At 50.5% G+C, this 17,419-nt stretch overlaps 1 long non-coding RNA gene across 1 annotated transcript; it reads left to right on the top strand.

Annotated features, from left to right (window-relative positions):
- The first annotated feature begins 12,176 nt into the window (after positions 1 to 12,176).
- Positions 12,177 to 15,286, top strand: LOC139178071 (uncharacterized). Its single transcript, XR_011562501.1, has 3 exons — positions 12,177 to 12,428; positions 13,885 to 13,968; positions 14,534 to 15,286. It is a non-coding gene; the product is annotated as an uncharacterized lncRNA (long non-coding RNA).
- The last annotated feature ends 2,133 nt before the right edge of the window (positions 15,287 to 17,419 follow it).

Genomic DNA, 17,419 nt, shown 5'->3' with positions numbered 1-17,419 from the left:
ACAACAACATTTAGAACATTTGGGGCACGGAGTTGGGGCATAATTATGGTATTACAAAGAAACAGCTGAAATTTCCAACTCTGGACTCTGTGGCATGGATACGATGGAACAGCAGACTCTGTGTGACCTGTTTCTTTATATTGTAATTTTAAATAGACCTGTTTTGAGGGAACAGCAAAGGGTTGGACCATATTCGTGCCGCTTTCCCTCTCATAGCGAACCTCTGCAGGATTCCTCCAGACACCCAAGCATCGTTTAGCGTCTCCTGTGTCCTAGATCAGAGGTGGACAAACTTCCGCAAAGGAGCAAACAGTAATCGTGGTTTTTCAGCCCTTACCATCTGGGCAGTGACCACTCTACTCTGCCGTTAGCTGGGAGAAGAGACAGTGGGTTAATGAACATCTGTGCTCCGATGAGCCTCACTTACAAGAGCAGGTGCCTGGCCAGACTGTTCCGTGGACCAATGTTTGATGACCCCTGGCCAGAGATGCAAGGCGTTCACCTGCCTGAGGAGAGCTCCCAGTGATGGGAGGAGGCCGAAGGCAAGGTGGGATGTCCCCGTGAGCTGTGCCCGGGGTTGGAGGGGCCAGACCCAAGGGAGTGACCCCACATGCAGGGACATAGAGCATCCAGAGGAGGGAACCCCCAATGAGTTCTAACTTTAAGTGTCTTCATGGAAATGTCATAGCATGGTATCACGGTTCCAGCTGAAATTAACCAACCTGGGAGATGGACAGAGACTGAGAAATCCACTGACAGAAAGTCAGCCGGGAAAGGGAAGTGCTGCGGCTGAGCTCTGCAGGCAGATTTGCCAGGCGTGCATTTTTTCCCCATGTATTTGACAAATAATGATCGAAGCACAGCCATGTGTCAGGGGCATCTCTGGTCAGCTCAGTCCAGCACAGTTGTGCAACAGTCCGCTATTTTCACTGATTGAAGCCCATCTCAGCCACGCAGGAGGCTGATCAGCAGACTGGAGGGGCATGAGGGGCGGCTGTGGACTCGACCCTTCTGGGCTGCGACACACTTGTCTGAAGGCCTGCTGTCTACACCGCAGCCGTGCACTTCCCAGCCAGGAACAAGGGAAGGCAATGCGGGGAGCATCCTACTGAGAAACATACCTGAACGCCTGGACACGCCTCTCCCCAACGATGGGGACAGAGCCGGCTGCTTCCGTGGGTGAAGCAGTTTTGGGGTGAGGGGAGTGGTGAGGGCTGTTCTCCCCAGCACCCCCTTTTCTTCAGAGCTTGGATCTCACAGAAGCGCCTTTCCGGATCCTTCCTCCCCATCTCTCCTTGCCCCAAAGACCTCCGCCACCAGTTACAGGGCATCGGGTTCTCACTTGCGGTTCTGCACCGGTGAGCGTGCCCTCCCCTGGAAGCAGGGTCTGTGCAGTCATGTCCAAGACGAGCTCACGAGGTTGGGGCCTCACGCAGTGACCGAGGACACTAGAGCACAGAGACAGATGAGTGTAAAGGGGAGACAAGGTGGAGACACCGTCCATGCCCAGAGACCCCCCAGGCCACCAGGGTGTGGAGGGGGCTGGAGCCTCCAGAAGTGGGAGGAGGTCCGTTTCTGCTGTTTGAATACACTCAGCTTGAGGTGCTTTGCTGTGGCAGCCTGGGGAGCCCCCAAAGCGGGGCGGGCCTGCCGGGTAGGGGCAGGGTGCACAGAGAGGCCCCAGGGCCATCTGTGCTTCCCACTTCTGAACCCCAAGACTCCCCAGAGCCTCCCCGAACCCAGAGCCCTGCTGGCTGGGGCAGAGGCTGACGGGGCCCCTCCAGCCTCCTCGTCCCTGATCTCAGGTGACAAGGCTGCTCTCTTCTCAGACACATTTGCGACTTTCCCAGATCAAGCGGAGACAGTATTTCAACTCCACTTTTCCTGGAGCAGCAATGTCTGCGCAGCTAGCCCAAACCAAAAATCTCTGCCACGCACACCCAGCCACCCGCAGGTCTCAGAGGACGTGGGCAGGTAGCGGGGCCACGTGGCCAGAGGCCACTTCTTTGTCTTGTAAATTGATAGCTCCAGAGACAACGATGAAAGTGGTAGACAGGATCCTTTAAAATTACAGACATATCAACGTGAGTGGCAAGGTGAACGGACCTCCAGGTCATCATGCTGGGTGATGGAGGCCTCAAAAAGCACAGATCTGCAGGCTTCTGTTGATATGAAGTATCTAGCACAGATATATCCAGAGAAAGAGAAAGAAGAGACGCGGTTGCCAGAGACTGGAGGAGAAGAGGAACCAAGGAGAAACTGCCTAACATGACCGAGTTCTACTTTCCAGGGAAACCAGTGGTGCCTGGACAAAATGTCTCTGGACTGTGCAGTCTAAGCTGGCTAACGTTGTGTTCTGTGAATTTCATTCATTCAGTTATCTTAAGAAATTCAGGTGGTCTTCTGAATTCTGAGAAATCCACCCTTCACTCCTATTCTCCATCCATCCTGGCGCAGACTGTAGAAGCCGCAGCGTCTCCGAAAAGTCACCTCCAACCATCTTTCTGAAGGTTGACTCTCCAAGGGGAACCTGACAGTTCTTGAGAAATCATGATTTACCTTGAAAAAGGGTGACCAACCAGGAGCCGGCCACGCCCATCAGATTGTGAGCTCCCGTCCGCGAAGCCAAGACTCCACACTTGAGCTGCTACTCAAGAAGAATTTAGCTTCCCCAAGGATTTTCTTCAAATATAGCAAATAGAGAACGTCTCCCATTGTCTTTTCGTAGGTTCTTGTTCACAGAAAATAAAATTTTAAATGAACGGTACTTGTAGTCAACTGCCACAAGCATTCGAAATTTAGAAGTTAAATTCCACACTTGAAAACCAAAGCTGAGCGGAATGTGTCACCCGTTTCTGGCAACTCTGACCAGGAAAGAAACGTCCTCAGGGCAGTGAAAGAAGCTTCCCTAAAGTGAGCTCTGAAGCCTCTTCAGTGAGAGCTTGTTGGAGTCCCCACCTGCAAGTATGGAAGGAAGGGAGAAATGACACATTTCAGTGGACTCACAGCCGCAGACTCTGCGAAGGGCCGACTCACTGGGAAAGGCCCTGCTGCTGGGGAGGATAGCGGGCGGGAGGAGAAGCGGGCGGCAGAGGACGAGATGGTGGATGGCATCACCGACGAAACAGATTTATAAACCTGGGAACCAAACGCAAAGATCCCTGAGGAAAGACGAAATTGAAGCTAAAAGGTAAAGGTATTTAATGTGGCAAAGCAGACCCCTCGGTTGGCGCCCTTCTCCCTCTTTCTCTCTGTGACACAGGACATCTATTTAGGCATCTCCTTCTCCATAAAGCAAGAGTACTGTGTGTGTGCTCAGCTGCTCGGGCGTGTTCGACTCTGTGCGACCCCATGGACTGCGGCCCGCCAGGCTCCTCTACCCATGGGATTCTCCAGGCAAGAATACTGCAGTGGGTTGCCATTTCCTCCTCCAGGGGGTCTTCTCGACCCAGGGATCGAACCCACGTCTCCTGCATTTAGGTGGATTCTTTATCGCTGAGCCACTGGGGAAGCCCATAAAGCAAGAGACTTGCCCCTAATTAAAGACTTATCTTGAGGATTAAATCAGCCAACATACATAAAACACTTAAAGCTGTGTCTGGTCCCCAGAGGTTGCTGAATAAATATCCTCAGTATTACTTAAAAGTTATCAAAAACCTCAAGCTTACTCAGCCAGATTATATAATGTACAAGGACAAAGCGGGCAACGTCTGAGTTCAGCTTTCTGAAATCCCAAAATGACAATACGAAATTTCATAAACTCTTGGCTTGAGTGTGAAAACAGATTGCCAACTGGCCATTAGAGACTTGGTGGATTTTCTAGAATTCCTGAGCTAGGAGTAATCCTGGAAATTGTTGGGGGAGGGGGGAGGGGGCAGTTCCGACCGAATCTCATTTTGTCAGCAGTGAAACCAAAGAAGGGAGAGAGCGCTACATCCCCCGGCCTCCCAGCAAGCCGGGGTCAGAGGCTGAACCTGAACGCGAGCCCCTAACGAGGGGCAGAGGGCCAACACCATCACGCCCGCCGGCTGATGCCTTCCTGCCCCTTTCCCTCAAGCCCGACCTGTTTGCCCCTGCTCCATCCTCCAGACGCGCTCTGCCTCCTGCACAAACCGTCCTCTTTTCAACAAGAGGGAAAGACCCTATGGAGAAGGGGCCATGATACCTGCTCACTCACGTGATCTTGATCTTCTAGCTCAGGTCTCTGGAGAAGGAAGACAGCCATGACTGGAGCTGTAAGATGCCACCCCTGACTCTTGCCTGTGGCCCAAGCTCAGAGCAGTCGGGCACTGCGCCCCAGCCCTCATCCTGCCCCGGCTGGAGGGACAGTCCATGCCTGTCCTGCCTCCCCACTGGACAGGGAGGAAGAAGAATGTCTGCTCATCAAACCCACACGTTGCTAGCTGCCAGTCACGGAGTCCGTGTTGCTCCCTCCTGCAGCAGGATGAGGGTGGGGACCCCTCTTCAAGGTGGACACGGGAGGTCATCTCAGGGCCAGGGGCTGAAGTGGAGGGAGGGGCACGCTCAGGCAAGCCGAGGACAGACGCCGGGAGGAGGCCGTCCACAGGCCCCCGGGAGACACTGTCCCCAACCCCCTCAGCTCTTAGCAGCAGCAGCTCAGTGAAAGCGTTTACCCCTCCTTCCTTTAAAGGCCAGACTCCCCTCCCTTTCTCCCCAACTCTTTCCCCCGACAACTCAGACCCCCTGGGCTGGCTCGTTTGAGAGTAACAGGGAGGAACAGCTCTGACTCCGTTTGGACCTGTTTCTTTCACTTTAACCTTTCTGTCCCATTGCTTCTGCTCCAAATTCATCGCTAAAGGGGTGTTGCCCAGAAGCTTACACTCTGCACGATGGCTCATCGCAGAGCTTGGCCTCCAGGGGAGGAGCACTGTGCTCAGCTCACAGGAAACCTCCTGCCCAGGCCCACCTGTGACCGACCGTGGGGAGGATGAGCCCCACCCCTCCGCAGTCTGACCAGAACCAGGACTCCCCCTTTAGTATAAAAGAAGCATGGACCCTAACTCGGGGGAGGCGGTCCTCCCGGGCCCCGGACGCTAAACCGGGGGAGGCGGTCCTTCGGGGCGGGAGTCACCATCTTCTTGGTCTGCCGGCTTTAAGAATAAAATCGCTATTCCCGGCCCCCACACCCAGTCTCCCGGTCGACAGGCCTGCCATGACGTGAGCAGGATGACCCTGGGCCTGGGCACAGGAGGACAGCAGGGCCTCATCCCCAAACCCGCCAGCCAGTCCTCACCCCACCATCGCGGGGCCGCCCAGGCTGACCACAAGCTGCCTCCTGGAAGGGTCTGCAGGGCGGAGCTCTGCCAACTCCCTCCTTCTTTCTCCTTCTGGAACCTTCTGCAGTCTCCCCTCCTCCTACCTGTAAACTCTGGCTCCACGTGGAGCCCCTTTCCTGGAAAGAGCTAAGCTGCTCTGGCACAGAGATGCTTCAGGGGCTTCACGGGACGTCAGCAAGACGCAGCTGGAAACACACGACCTCAGTTCCTGTGCCTTCATCTCCCTACCGCGACAGGTATGAAGGACCTCACCTCCAGCTTTGAGCTCTGTTATTTTTTTTCTGGAGTCTCGTCTCCATAAAAGGAAGACAAGTAACTGGAACCCACAAAAATTCTAATGTTCGAAGAATTTTTTTTACCACTTTATGTATTTTTTACTGACTACCTAGCAATCACTATGACCTTTAAATGATTGCGTTGTTCATATTTGTCATTTGTAAAGCACAGTCGACTCAGTTTGGGGGAAATGCACACAAATAATGTGGGTGTTGATATCATTCTTCTATTAATTGTAATCCTCATTGATTTTATTGTGAATTTATAAAAATGGGCTTTTTTAAAAATAAATGCTGGGATAAATATTATAGAGGAACCCAAAACCTTCATCCTAACAGGAAATTAGTCTCCTTTATGTAAATAGGAGTTTTATTCATTTGGGGAAAGAATTGCTATGGAAACACTTTCTGCAGTATTTCTTCCTCAAAGCCTTGGGCTGTTTAAGATGCCAGGCATTATGCAAATGTGATCCGGGGTAATCTCTCCAACAATCCGGTGAGATGGAGGCCATTCGTCTCCCAAGTGCAGATGAATAAACTGAGGGGAACTTCAGAAACCTGCCCAAGATGGCCAAGTCGCTAGAAGAGCATAAAACAGCACTCCAGTTTTCGGAAGGACTCTGCCCGTCACCTACGCACAGACAGGGGTCCGTGCTAAGTGCCCGGACTCATTGTGCTGGAGTTTAGCAAGTGGAGCCGGAAACGTCCATTACACGCATGAAAATCTCGAGAGCGGGCAGTGAGGAGTGTTCCGTGCGGGCCGCTGGGTAACACAGGGCCCTCACTGACACCAGCCGGGGTTTACGCTGGCCGGCAGAATGGTGGGCAGGGCTCCCCATGCCCCACACGGTGCTGGCCGAGAAGACCCAGGGGGTTTTCCCTGAACGACCTGGGCGGCCCAAGACAGCCACCCTCACACGCCTGGAAAGCCAAGCTCGGCAGAGGCTGTCGGTGGAACCCCACAGGCGGCCTCTCTGGCCAACAGCCCACCCATTCCCGGCTCTTCTGTGCTGACTGCACATGTCCTCAGAGAGCTCCCGGTCCTTGGAGAGTGAGCTCCGCCGATTTCTTCACACCCAGGCCGGTAGGTTCTGGCGCTGTCCACCGGTCACTAACCCTCTCTGTGTCGTGGCCACCTTGAATGCGTGCCGGAGCTCTCCTGAGATGAGTCCTCACCTCTGGCTTCAGCTCCACAGAGGAAACACGGCTACGACCCCCTGCTCTGGAGCACACAGTGGTCTTGTGCCCCGCCACACTTTGTTCCACATAAAAGTCTTTGCGCATCCGGTGTCCTCTCTAAAAACAAAGTGGCTGCCATTGCACAACCAGATAATTATCCTCCCTTCCCCTGACGGATGTTGTTTGGAAAGCCTTCTGCCTTGGAGGGAGTTCATCTCATGTTAAACTCCTTCCTCAGTGAATTCAAGACCACCCACTCTCGGGCACACATATCTATGCCTCTTTGTTTCATATATTAAACAAGAGGGTTCTCCACCGCCAACCTGAGATGAAGTACACAAGCCCACATGGAATGAAAGTGTGATGCTTGCCAATGCACCCTTCATCCAGCTGCCTCCACCTGTCTGCCCACCCTGCAATGGCTGGCCTGGGAGGTTTGGGCTTGCCCATCCTGAGGGCGAGTGGGGAGCTTGTCTTCAGTGGACCCACGAGGAGAGGGTCTATTCTTCACCTAAGTGACTGGTGACAGTGATCTGTAAATTGGTTCTGTTGCCCCTCTTGGGGATTTCCTAAAGCCTGGAGTTCCTGCCCCTGTTCCTCCATTCATTTGGTCTAATCTGTCATCATGGTAGATACTCATCTCCCTGTATCACCAGCCAGGTTACCCTTAGACAGCTCAAGATTCTTGTCTCCCAGTTCCTCCAACACAAGGTTCTTGTAGAGTCTGCCTTCAGGATCTGGGCTTCCGTGGTGTCTCAGACAGTAAAGAATCTGTCTGCAACGCGGGAGACCTGGGTTCGATCCCTGGGCTAGGAAGATCCCCTGGAAGGAAATGGCAACCCACTCCAGTATTCTTGCCTGGAGAGTCCCATGGACAGAGGAGCCTGGAGGGCTAAAGTTCATTGGGTCACAAGGATCACCTTCTAGAAATGTGCCTCCTTCACCCAGGGCCCTGATTACCCAGACTCCTCCTTACTGGGCCACTTTGCTAATCAAAGTTTCCTCGCTTTTTTATCTTCCAAACTACCTGTATTTCCCAGGAGACAGAAGCCCCGGGACGCACCACATGGTGGAGTCCAAGGACCCCTCGGTTCTCTGGGGGAGAACACGCTCTGGAGCTGAAGCCTCTGGATCCTCATGCTTCCCGGCTCACGCCTCGAGGTGGGTGGGCATGGCCCCGAGTGCCTGAGCTGCCCAAGATGCCTGACTTAAGCCCACAAGACCACTAGCATCATCCCCTTAGAATGGAGGGGGCTGGAGAAGGGAGAGGACCAGCGGAGGAGCTGGCCTCCTGTTGAGACGTGGCCGTGCACCCTTGGGGGGCATCCACGTGCTTCTGAAGGTGTGGTCCCTGTGACACTGACCTCTGCCTCCACTGAGAGGCTCTCTCCCAGTTACGTCTCTGACTTCCAGGCCGCTGTACCGTCTGGACCTACAGCCTGAAGCTACCTTCCTGGAGGACCCACTGTTTTCTGAAGAACTCACTCAATATTCCATCAAACACAGCCATTAAATTCAACCTGTTGTGGTTTAAAGCTGTGCCGCGTGACTTTGCGTGGCTGGATCTGTTATGGCATTAGGGAAGATTTGTTGTTCAGTTGCTAAGTCATCTGACTCTTTGTGACCCCAAGAACTGCAGCACGCCAGGCTCTTCTGTCTTCCACGGTCTCACGAAGTTTGCTCAAACTCATGTCCATTGAGTCGGTGAGGCCATCCAACCATCTCATCCTCTGTCATCCCCTTCTCCTCCTGCCTTCAGTCATTCCCAGCATCAGGGTCTTTTCCAATGAGTTGGCTATTCACATCAGGGGGCCAAAGGATTCGAGCTTCAGCTTCAGCCTCAATCCTTGCAATGAATATTCAAAATTGATTTCCTTTAGGATTGACTGGTTTGATCTCCTTGCAGTCCAAGGGTAAGTTACTGCAAGATAAGGATAAATTACTGCCAATCTGGATAACATGTGAGTCTTCCTAAATACGGAAACCCTGACTTGCAGCTGTAGAGCGGGTGATGGGACGTGATGCTAATGACACCTGTCAGGCACCATATCTCTGGACTCAGGACATTCTGGCCCAGGGGCAGATGAGATGTTTTTTCAATCTCTCTTGCAGGCTTAATTTTAAATACGGAAACTTTATACTTTCCCTCTATGTTACCAGCACATGGATATGCCTAAGAGGATATTTTGAGACAGCCCTGAAACGTGTGGGGAGTTGGGCTTCTTCTCTGAGTCAGAGACTCCTCGTCTTACTTTGTTGACGAGCCAGATGTCTTCTGCTTGTCTGTATTCTTCTTTCTTCATCATGGAGTGAAAAAACCTTTTTAATTTGGTTAGACACTTTTCTAGGAATTCCAAGTATTTATGAGTTAATTTATTCTACACAAAGACAATCAAAATCTGCCTCAATTTTAAAATAATTAACTAAAATAACTCTTATTGCTACTGAGTGAAAGTGAAAGCTGCTCAGTCATGTCCAACACTTTATGACCCCATGGACTATCCAGTCCATGGGATTCTCCAGGCCAGAATACTGGAGTGGGTAGCCTTTCCCTTCTCCAGGGGATCTTCCCAACCCAGGGATTGAACCAGGGTCTCCTGCATTGGAGGTGGATTCATTACTATCTGAGCCATAGGGGAAGCCCAAGAATACTGGAGTGGGTAGCCTATCCGTTCTCCAGCGAATTTTCCTGACCCAGGAACTGAACCAGGGTCTCCTGCCTTGCAGGTGGATTCTTTACCAACTGAGCTATGAGGGAAGCCCCCTTATTGCTAATAACAGAAAACAAATCAGGTTGGATAAAGCTAAAATGTGAAATTTATTGCAAAGATCCAGGGTGGCCAGGGAACTTCGTGGGACATACCTACAGACTAACAATAGGAAGTGGATGACTTGTCCACACACAGCTGAGCATCTTCCCCACGCTCCCCCCACCCCCACACCCACCGTGGTCCTGTCGCCTACACACCCTTGCTCATGGAAGGGGCCTCTGCCCCGGCTCACACACCCTTCCCCTTGAGTTAGGGGCCCAGGGGCCCTTGAGTCTTTGTTCCAAGCCCACAGTTCTGGGAGGGGAAGGAAAGAGCTTGCATCGTGTGTCCACATGTGATCCTGTAGCAGGCACTGACTTGCGGCCCTTTCCCCGTCATGCTGGCCACGCCCTGCACATGTCAGGTGGAGAGGAGAAAAGGATACAGGCTCCTTTGCAGTTAAGGCAGACATACAGCCAGTGACTCATCAGCGGGAGCTGACAAGGAGGTAGGGCTCTTCCTCTTTACTCCCTCCTTCTTCCTGCCTGGAACTTGGGCGTGAGGCCTAAAGGCATTGCCCAGCCATGCTGTGACCATGAGGCAACGATGAGAACAGAAGCCGGTGGGGAATTCCCAGGGAGGGGCCAGGTCAGCCCTAACACACGCAGCTGGAGCAGGAGGAGAGAGGGGGCCTTGGGCAGTGGAGGGCCAGCTCCCGGGGAGGGTACCTGATTTCTGGTGGCTGCCAGTTTCCATACTAGAAATGCTCCAGGCCAGTGTCAAGCTGCCAGTGGTTCACAAAATGTGTGCAAAGGTGACAGCTGTGTCTTGCCAGCTGACATGAGCCCGTTTTAACACATTACTTATGCCTCATGTGTCTCAACACTCTTGATAGCGAGGAAAAACAGAAAAGGGTTGTCCTTCTGCGTGGCCAACGCATCCTCATATCCAGTGGAACCAGAGCTGGTGGCCCCATGAGAGCTGGCCGAGGCCCACAGCCCGTCTGCTCTCTGCCACCCGGGGTCCGTCCACACACGGGAGTGTCCCGGCCTGCACGTCAACAGTTGACATGCCCCTCCAACGTCACCCCTCCATCCTCTGGGTCAGCGTGGCCAGCCCTTGGGTAGACGAGGTCTGGGGGACGTTACACCGGCCAAAGAAGGGACAAGACCAAGGGCCCGTTGACTCGGGGGGCAGCTTCTCACAGCAGGAACCAGGCAGGAACGGGGCCCCCAGTGCCAAGGCCCACTCTGGCCCGGTGTCAGGGAGTCCAGGAGCCTGGGGTCAGGAAGGCCTTCTTGAGTCTCCGTGCCCTGGGAGACACGTGGTCATTTCAGCCACTTTTAGACAAGCCACCAGTTACTTTGTGTCAGTATGTCCCCGCTGACCCACCAACAAAGAGAGAGGAAGCAGAACAGACACAGCCATGACAAGTGGAGGAAGACCATGATCACTGAGGGCTGAGTTCACAGATTCAGGAGTGCTCCAGTCCCAGCACGTGAGTAATGACCACCACCTCTTCCGCTGTTTCAGACAACTTTTTCAGATGATACGGATATGGAGAAAACTGCTATAATTGTCCTGGGAAGAAAAATAAAATATTGTACATTATCCTTCTCGAAGGGGATAATAAAAATGACCTTGTCTCCAACTTTTTATCTGTAACGTGGACGCCTGAAGAAAACACAGAAAATCTTCCAATCTGGAGGCTAAAACTACAGTCTCAAAAAGTCTGTTCACCCACCAAAAAGCTGTTCATGTTTCTGGTGAACACACACCTTCTCAGATAATCCCAGGGTCACACCATACACCGAATGTGTGTGTGACCCTAACACGTGGAGACGTCCCTGGTGTCGGGGGATAGAAAGACCACGAGAGTGACTTTAAAAAGAGAGGAGGCAAAAATAAATAAATAAATAAAAATTTAAAATATTAAAAATAGAGGAGGCGTCAAGGAGAAAGACTATCAGCTGGTGACACATCTGGTGCAGTGGCCTGTGTGTGTTAGTCGCTCAGTCGTGCTCAACTCTTTGTGACCCTATGGGCTGCATCCCTCCAGGCTCCTCTGTCCATGGTATTCTCCAGGCAAGAATACTGAAGTGGGTAGCCATTCCCTTCTCCAGGGGATCTTCCCGACCCAGGGATCAAAGCTGAGTCTCCCGAATTGCAGGCAGATTCTTTACCAACTGAGCCAATTAAGGTCTAGTAATTCTTGCATCAAATATAAAAGTATCCCAAGTCAATCTTGAAAAATAACACTGTTCATATAAACCAGTAAACCTGAAATAATTCTGTCACACTGGCAGGTTCTGAAGTTCCTTATCAAGAACTGTCGGAAAATAGAAACACGTGGTCTGTGACCGCCCCCTGGGAGTACAGAGCACACGCCGGCCCTCCATGACACTGATGGTTAGGGATGGAGCGACCGCCCCCTTTACAATCGGTGAATAGTCCTACGAGCTTTACAAACAAAAAGGCCACAGTGGTTGGGGACTGACTGTCGTGAGAGAACACCCTCCAGCGTCCAGAGGTTGCTGGTGGTTTTGAGGCTAATCTGTGTGCGCGTGGACAGAGCGCGCGTTGTCTTGTCTGTCGCTCACTAACGTGTCCTGGGGCTGGGAGCGCGCCTGCGCGGAGGAGCGCGCGCTGACCATCACGGGGGAGTCAGCCTCGCCGCCAGCCCGAGGGAATCGGTTGGACGGGGTACCGTCTCCACGTTGTAGAAAGCGCTGACCCCCGGCCGCTGGAGAGGCCAGGCGTGCACAGAGCTCAGGTCTGTGGTGCCCTGTTGCCTTGGAGGTCAAGATGCCGCCTCTCTATGGCTGAGGTCAGTGGTGCAAATCTCTGGGGTCAAACTCTGTCAATGGAGTTATCGCCGTGATGTGGACTGAGACAGTTCTCTGCAGACCCCAAGTACCCACAATGAGGTGAGAAGCCTTCTGGGTCATCCTGAGCCTGACCCCCAGTGAGGACAGTGCTCCCACTCAGCGCCGTGTGCAGAGATCCGAAAAACATGAGGTACACTCCCCTGAGCCGGCCAGGGAGGATCCGGCCGCGGCTCATCCGCGGCCTTGTAATCCGCAGAAGCACCTGCTTCCATCCAGAGTGAGTTGTCTGAAAACAGATCCAGGTGTGGTTTAAGGCAATTCCGCATCCTCCTGAAGCAAATGATAGTCTTCATATTTCTTATACCACTTGATTTTCCTCTTTTATTGAGGTATAATTGATTTGTAATGTCATGAATCAGTTAGATAGATACACACACACGCACATACATTCTTTTTCAGATTCTTTGCCATTATGGTTTATTGCAGGATATTGACTCTGGTTCCCTGTGTGACACAGTAGGGCTATTGGTTATCTGTTTTGTATATAGCAGTGTGTGTGTGTTAAACTCAAGTTCCTCATGCATCCCACCACACCCCGCGTCCCCTCTGGTAACCATGCATTTGTTTATGTCTGTGAGTCCCTTTCTGTTTTCTAAATAAGTTCATTTGTATCCTTTTTTAAGATTCCACACATAGCTATATCATATGATATTCTCTTTCTCTGTCTGACTTACTCAGTATGACACTCTCTAGGTCCGTCCATGTTACTAAAATGGCATTATTTCCGTCTTTTTATGGTTGAGTAATATTCCGCTGTGTATGCTTGTACCTCTTTTTTAGTCAGTCCTCTGTCAATGGGCACTTAGATTGCTTCCATGTCCTGCTGCTGCTGAGTCGCTTCAGTCATGTCCGACTCTTAGCAACTGCATGGACTGCAGCCTATGAGGCTCCTCGTCCATGGGGTTTCCCAGGCAGGAGTGCTGGAGTCGGGTGCCATTGCTTCCACGTCCCAGCTATCCCAGACAGTCCTGCAATGAACATAGGGTGAAGTGAAGTCAAAGTTGCTCAGTCGTGTCCGACTCTTTGCCACCCTGTGGACTGTACAGTCCATGGACTTCTCCAGGCCAGAATACTGGAGTGGGGAGCCTTTCCCTTCTCCAGGGGATCTTCCCAAGCCGGGGATCGAACATTAGGGTGCGTGTATATTTTTGAATGAACAGTTTTCTCTGAGTATATGCCCCGGAATGGAGTCCCTGGATCATATGGCAGCTCTGTGTTTACTTTTTAAGGAAGCTCCATTTGTTCTCCACGGTGGTGGAAGGAACCACTTTCCATTCCACCCAACAGTGTAGGAGGGCTCCCTTCTCTCCATACCCTCTCCAGCATTTGTCATTTGAAACCGTTTGATTTTCTGTGAGTGTGAATCCCTAATTAGCAGAGAAACTTATTCAACAAGCATTTTAAGCTTTTTATAATACTGATTCTTTCATTCTTTAAGCATATGCAAGTTTTTAATTCTCTCAATTTTAGCTAACCAAATTTTGATGATTTTCAGTAACCTCCAAGAATTATTTAGGTACCATTCACACCTGCTGTTGACTTTAAGAAACGTATAAAGAAAAAAGATTTCCAGATTGAGGTGAGCTTTCGAACAAAATCCAACTGAGGCGATGGCAAGGGATGGGTGGGAAGTGGGGGCCATTGATCCAGCTCCCGGAGTCTTCCCGCCAGTGACTACGCTGGGGGTGTGGGTGGGGGTGGGGAGTGGGGTTGTCCACAGGGTCAGGACCACAAACTAGAAAATTCAGAAACAAAGGGTTTACCCAGGGTAACATGCTGCTTAGGGCCTAGACTGAAATTTCAGCTCTGGCCAGTCTGGATTTCATGAAGGTAACATTTCAAAAGTGGTACTTCTTAGCTCAAAATTTAAAATGTTATTTCTGTGAAGCTGGCATTTTATTTTATTAGAAAAGCAATTCCATGGATGGAGATGTTTATAAATATATACTTTTGATGTTGAAATGTTTTATAATGTTTGGTCCATTTGCAAACAAGTGTAAAATTACATGCACTTTTCAGTCTTCCTTAAAAAAGGAAACTTTATGGTTTAAAATCATCTTAAGTGACCCGTCTTGCCATCCATTCTGGGTCATCAACTACGACAATGACAGCAGTGTGTTTCTGCATTTCTGTTCTTTGTGAAGTACCTCAGATGTTTCAGCGAGTCCTCGAGTATTTTCAGGGCTCTTCCCAAAGACCACGATCTCAGAAGCCAGCGACCGTGACATCTGGGCTTGACAGGCTCCATGTTGCTGCTCACTGTGACCACCTTGGCATCAGGCTCTTTGGTCACGCCACCTCTGATCCTGGCATTAAGCCTGGGGTCTCTGGGACCATCTCTGCTTTTCTGAATAAAGAACATGCCTCGGAGGCTGCTGCTTGTCAGGGACTCACCAGGATGTCTCTTAAGCGCCCTAGGGTCTGCACACCTGAGCCTGCCCCCTCCGCAGTTTGTGGGTTAAGCCCAGGGTTGGCCTGAACAAGGAGACACTCTGAGATTTGAGTCTTCTCACCCCCATCCCTGGGGGAACCAGGGATTTATCAGATTTGATCTAGTTTGATAATGGTCTCTGTGCTCATCTAAGTTATCAGCCATGAGAAGATGTGCTCTCAGGATGAATGGCCAGAAGGTACTGTTAGCTCAGAGACACTTGCCCGGGGCTGGAGTAGCACCCCATGTGAGCTGAGCTAGGGGGCTGTGTGCTGCTACAGAGCCCTGAAAAGGCAAGGCCACCCCGCCCCCTGGGCACAAGACACAGCCGCTGGTGGCTGTTGGGTGCTGGGCGGCCCCACACGCATGGACAATCCAGCGTGAACACGAAAAGGCTCAAAAGTGTTTGCTTATGCCTTGACATTTGTATTTATTTATTCCACATTTTTTCCATAAGAGGATTTAAGGCAGCTAATAACATACCCATTTTTTAAAAAAACATCTTAAAATGTGAATACTGAATTTTTCCTTTAGGAAAATAGCTCAATAATGTGACTCACTTTATATTTTTATGAATATAACTTCAGAGAACATCTAGAATATCATTTGTAAAACGTGAATGTAACATGTATTTCTTAGATAAAGGCTGAAAGGTGGAAGATCATAGGATTAAGGCAGTTACGGGATTTGAAAACAATTGTTTTCCTTTTAAAATGCTGGAATTTTCATCTCTTCAGAGACTAAAAGAAAAGAAGGGTGTTGAAGGCAGCTGGTCATAGACAAGAGGGCTTCTGTGGGAGACAGTCAGCCGGGGCAGCTTTTCCTGGAGTGTCTACATTTCTGAGTCTTTCACCAAGTTTCAGCTGTTTAGACATGACCAACTCTTCATCCTCTGCACTTAAGTCAGAGATGGACTCTTTATTCAAGGGAACAAATTGTTCACTTGTAATTGGCTCCATTCTCTCCACTGCCATCATCTTCCTCCCATTACATAAACAATTGGTTTAAAAAATAATTGATTGGAAGCAAATATCACCACAAAGTTCCCAACTTATACTGAGTTGAGACATATGAAAACTATCAGTGCAATATATTGATGAATTTTTTAACGTTGTTTTTCCATATGCATTCTTACAATCAAGAAACACAAATTATGTTTATTTATGAGCATGATACAGTCAAGCTCATTTTGAAAAAGTTTTAAAAGACATTTATCATCTTAGCAAAATCACAAAAGCATTTTCTATAGTATGAGAAATGTCCATTTATCAACTAAGATGTATCAACAACATAAATTAATGGCTTTCCTCTGCTGACACCTTTGTCCCCCAATGAAATGAATTTTTAGAATTGAAAACTGCAGAGCACCTGCTGAACTTGTCCTGCATATAACTGTGATTGTGCTCCAAAGACTATCCGCTCGGTCATTCACTTCCTCTGAAGCTTCCCTGAGAGAGCAGCACACGTGTCTCCTATGTCTGTCCTCATTGACTTTCTGCATCTGAAGAGCTCCGTGGGCTTCCCTGGTGGCTCAGTTGTTAAAGAATCCACCTGCAATGCAGGAGACCTGGGTTCGACCCCTGGGTGAGGAAGATCCTCTGGAGAATGTAATGGCAACCCACTCCAGTATCCACATCACCAACTGAGTGGACATGAACTTGGGCAAAACCCCTGGGAGACAGGGAAGGACAGGGAAGCCTGGCATGCTGCAGTCCATGGGGTCGCAAAGAGTCAGAGACAACTTCAACAGACTGTTGAAGCCACTTTGCTCCAAAGACCAAAGCCACCCTCCACCACCCCAGGGCAGCCCTCTGTCCGTGGTGCTGACCCAGAGGAGGGATGCCTGCCCCCTCCAGTGCTGAGGAGGAAGGAACCTGGGGAAAGATCCCTCTCCCGACGTGTCCCCTGCGTCAGGCTGTCTGATTCTCACCCTGCATCATCCAGCTCCCCACACCTGGAGAGTCATTCTTGACTCATCGTGGGCAAGTCCTCATCTCAGAGTGTGTTGGGAGAAATCAACGGAAAAACCAAGCAACATGGCAGAGGGTAGAAACTCAGAATATTTCTCCCTGTGGTTAAAAATTGCAACCTGGTTTTCCACTGCCAGTCTTAAGATAATAAGTGTTAAAGTAAATTGAGAGTAAGCTAGAACATCTTATCGGATGCTCTTGTCATCTTCCTTAGTGTTTTCAAGCTTCTGTAACAATTTGGTGCGCAGCAGTCAAAGTTGCATCAATAGAATCCCCTGAGGTTGGATGGGAGAAGCACAGGGTCTGGGTTGCAGAGTCTGGGATCCTCTGGGGAAGTGCAGTTGGGGTGAGAGGTGAAGAGGTGCAGTTACTCAGCTCCTAATGTATACACTGTTATGTTTGTTGGAGGCTCAGAGGCTCCTGGAGGTTACAAAGCAGAATAAAACAGGCTTCACCAACCCCAGCATCCCCTTCCTACCACCTGCTGAGGCAAAACTGAAGATGCCACAGTGCTGCTGTAAGGCTGACTCACAGTTTAAGAGGAAAAAGAAAGAAATCCTCCAAAGTGGAAACATTCAATCTGCTTAAAAACCTCCTGCTTATAGGAGGTCCGTGATCCGAAGTCTTCA

Source organism: Bos indicus, chromosome 20, assembly GCF_029378745.1.
Source record: "Bos indicus isolate NIAB-ARS_2022 breed Sahiwal x Tharparkar chromosome 20, NIAB-ARS_B.indTharparkar_mat_pri_1.0, whole genome shotgun sequence".
Taxonomy (NCBI): Eukaryota; Metazoa; Chordata; class Mammalia; order Artiodactyla; family Bovidae; genus Bos; species Bos indicus.
This window is presented reverse-complemented; position numbering and strand designations above follow the sequence as displayed.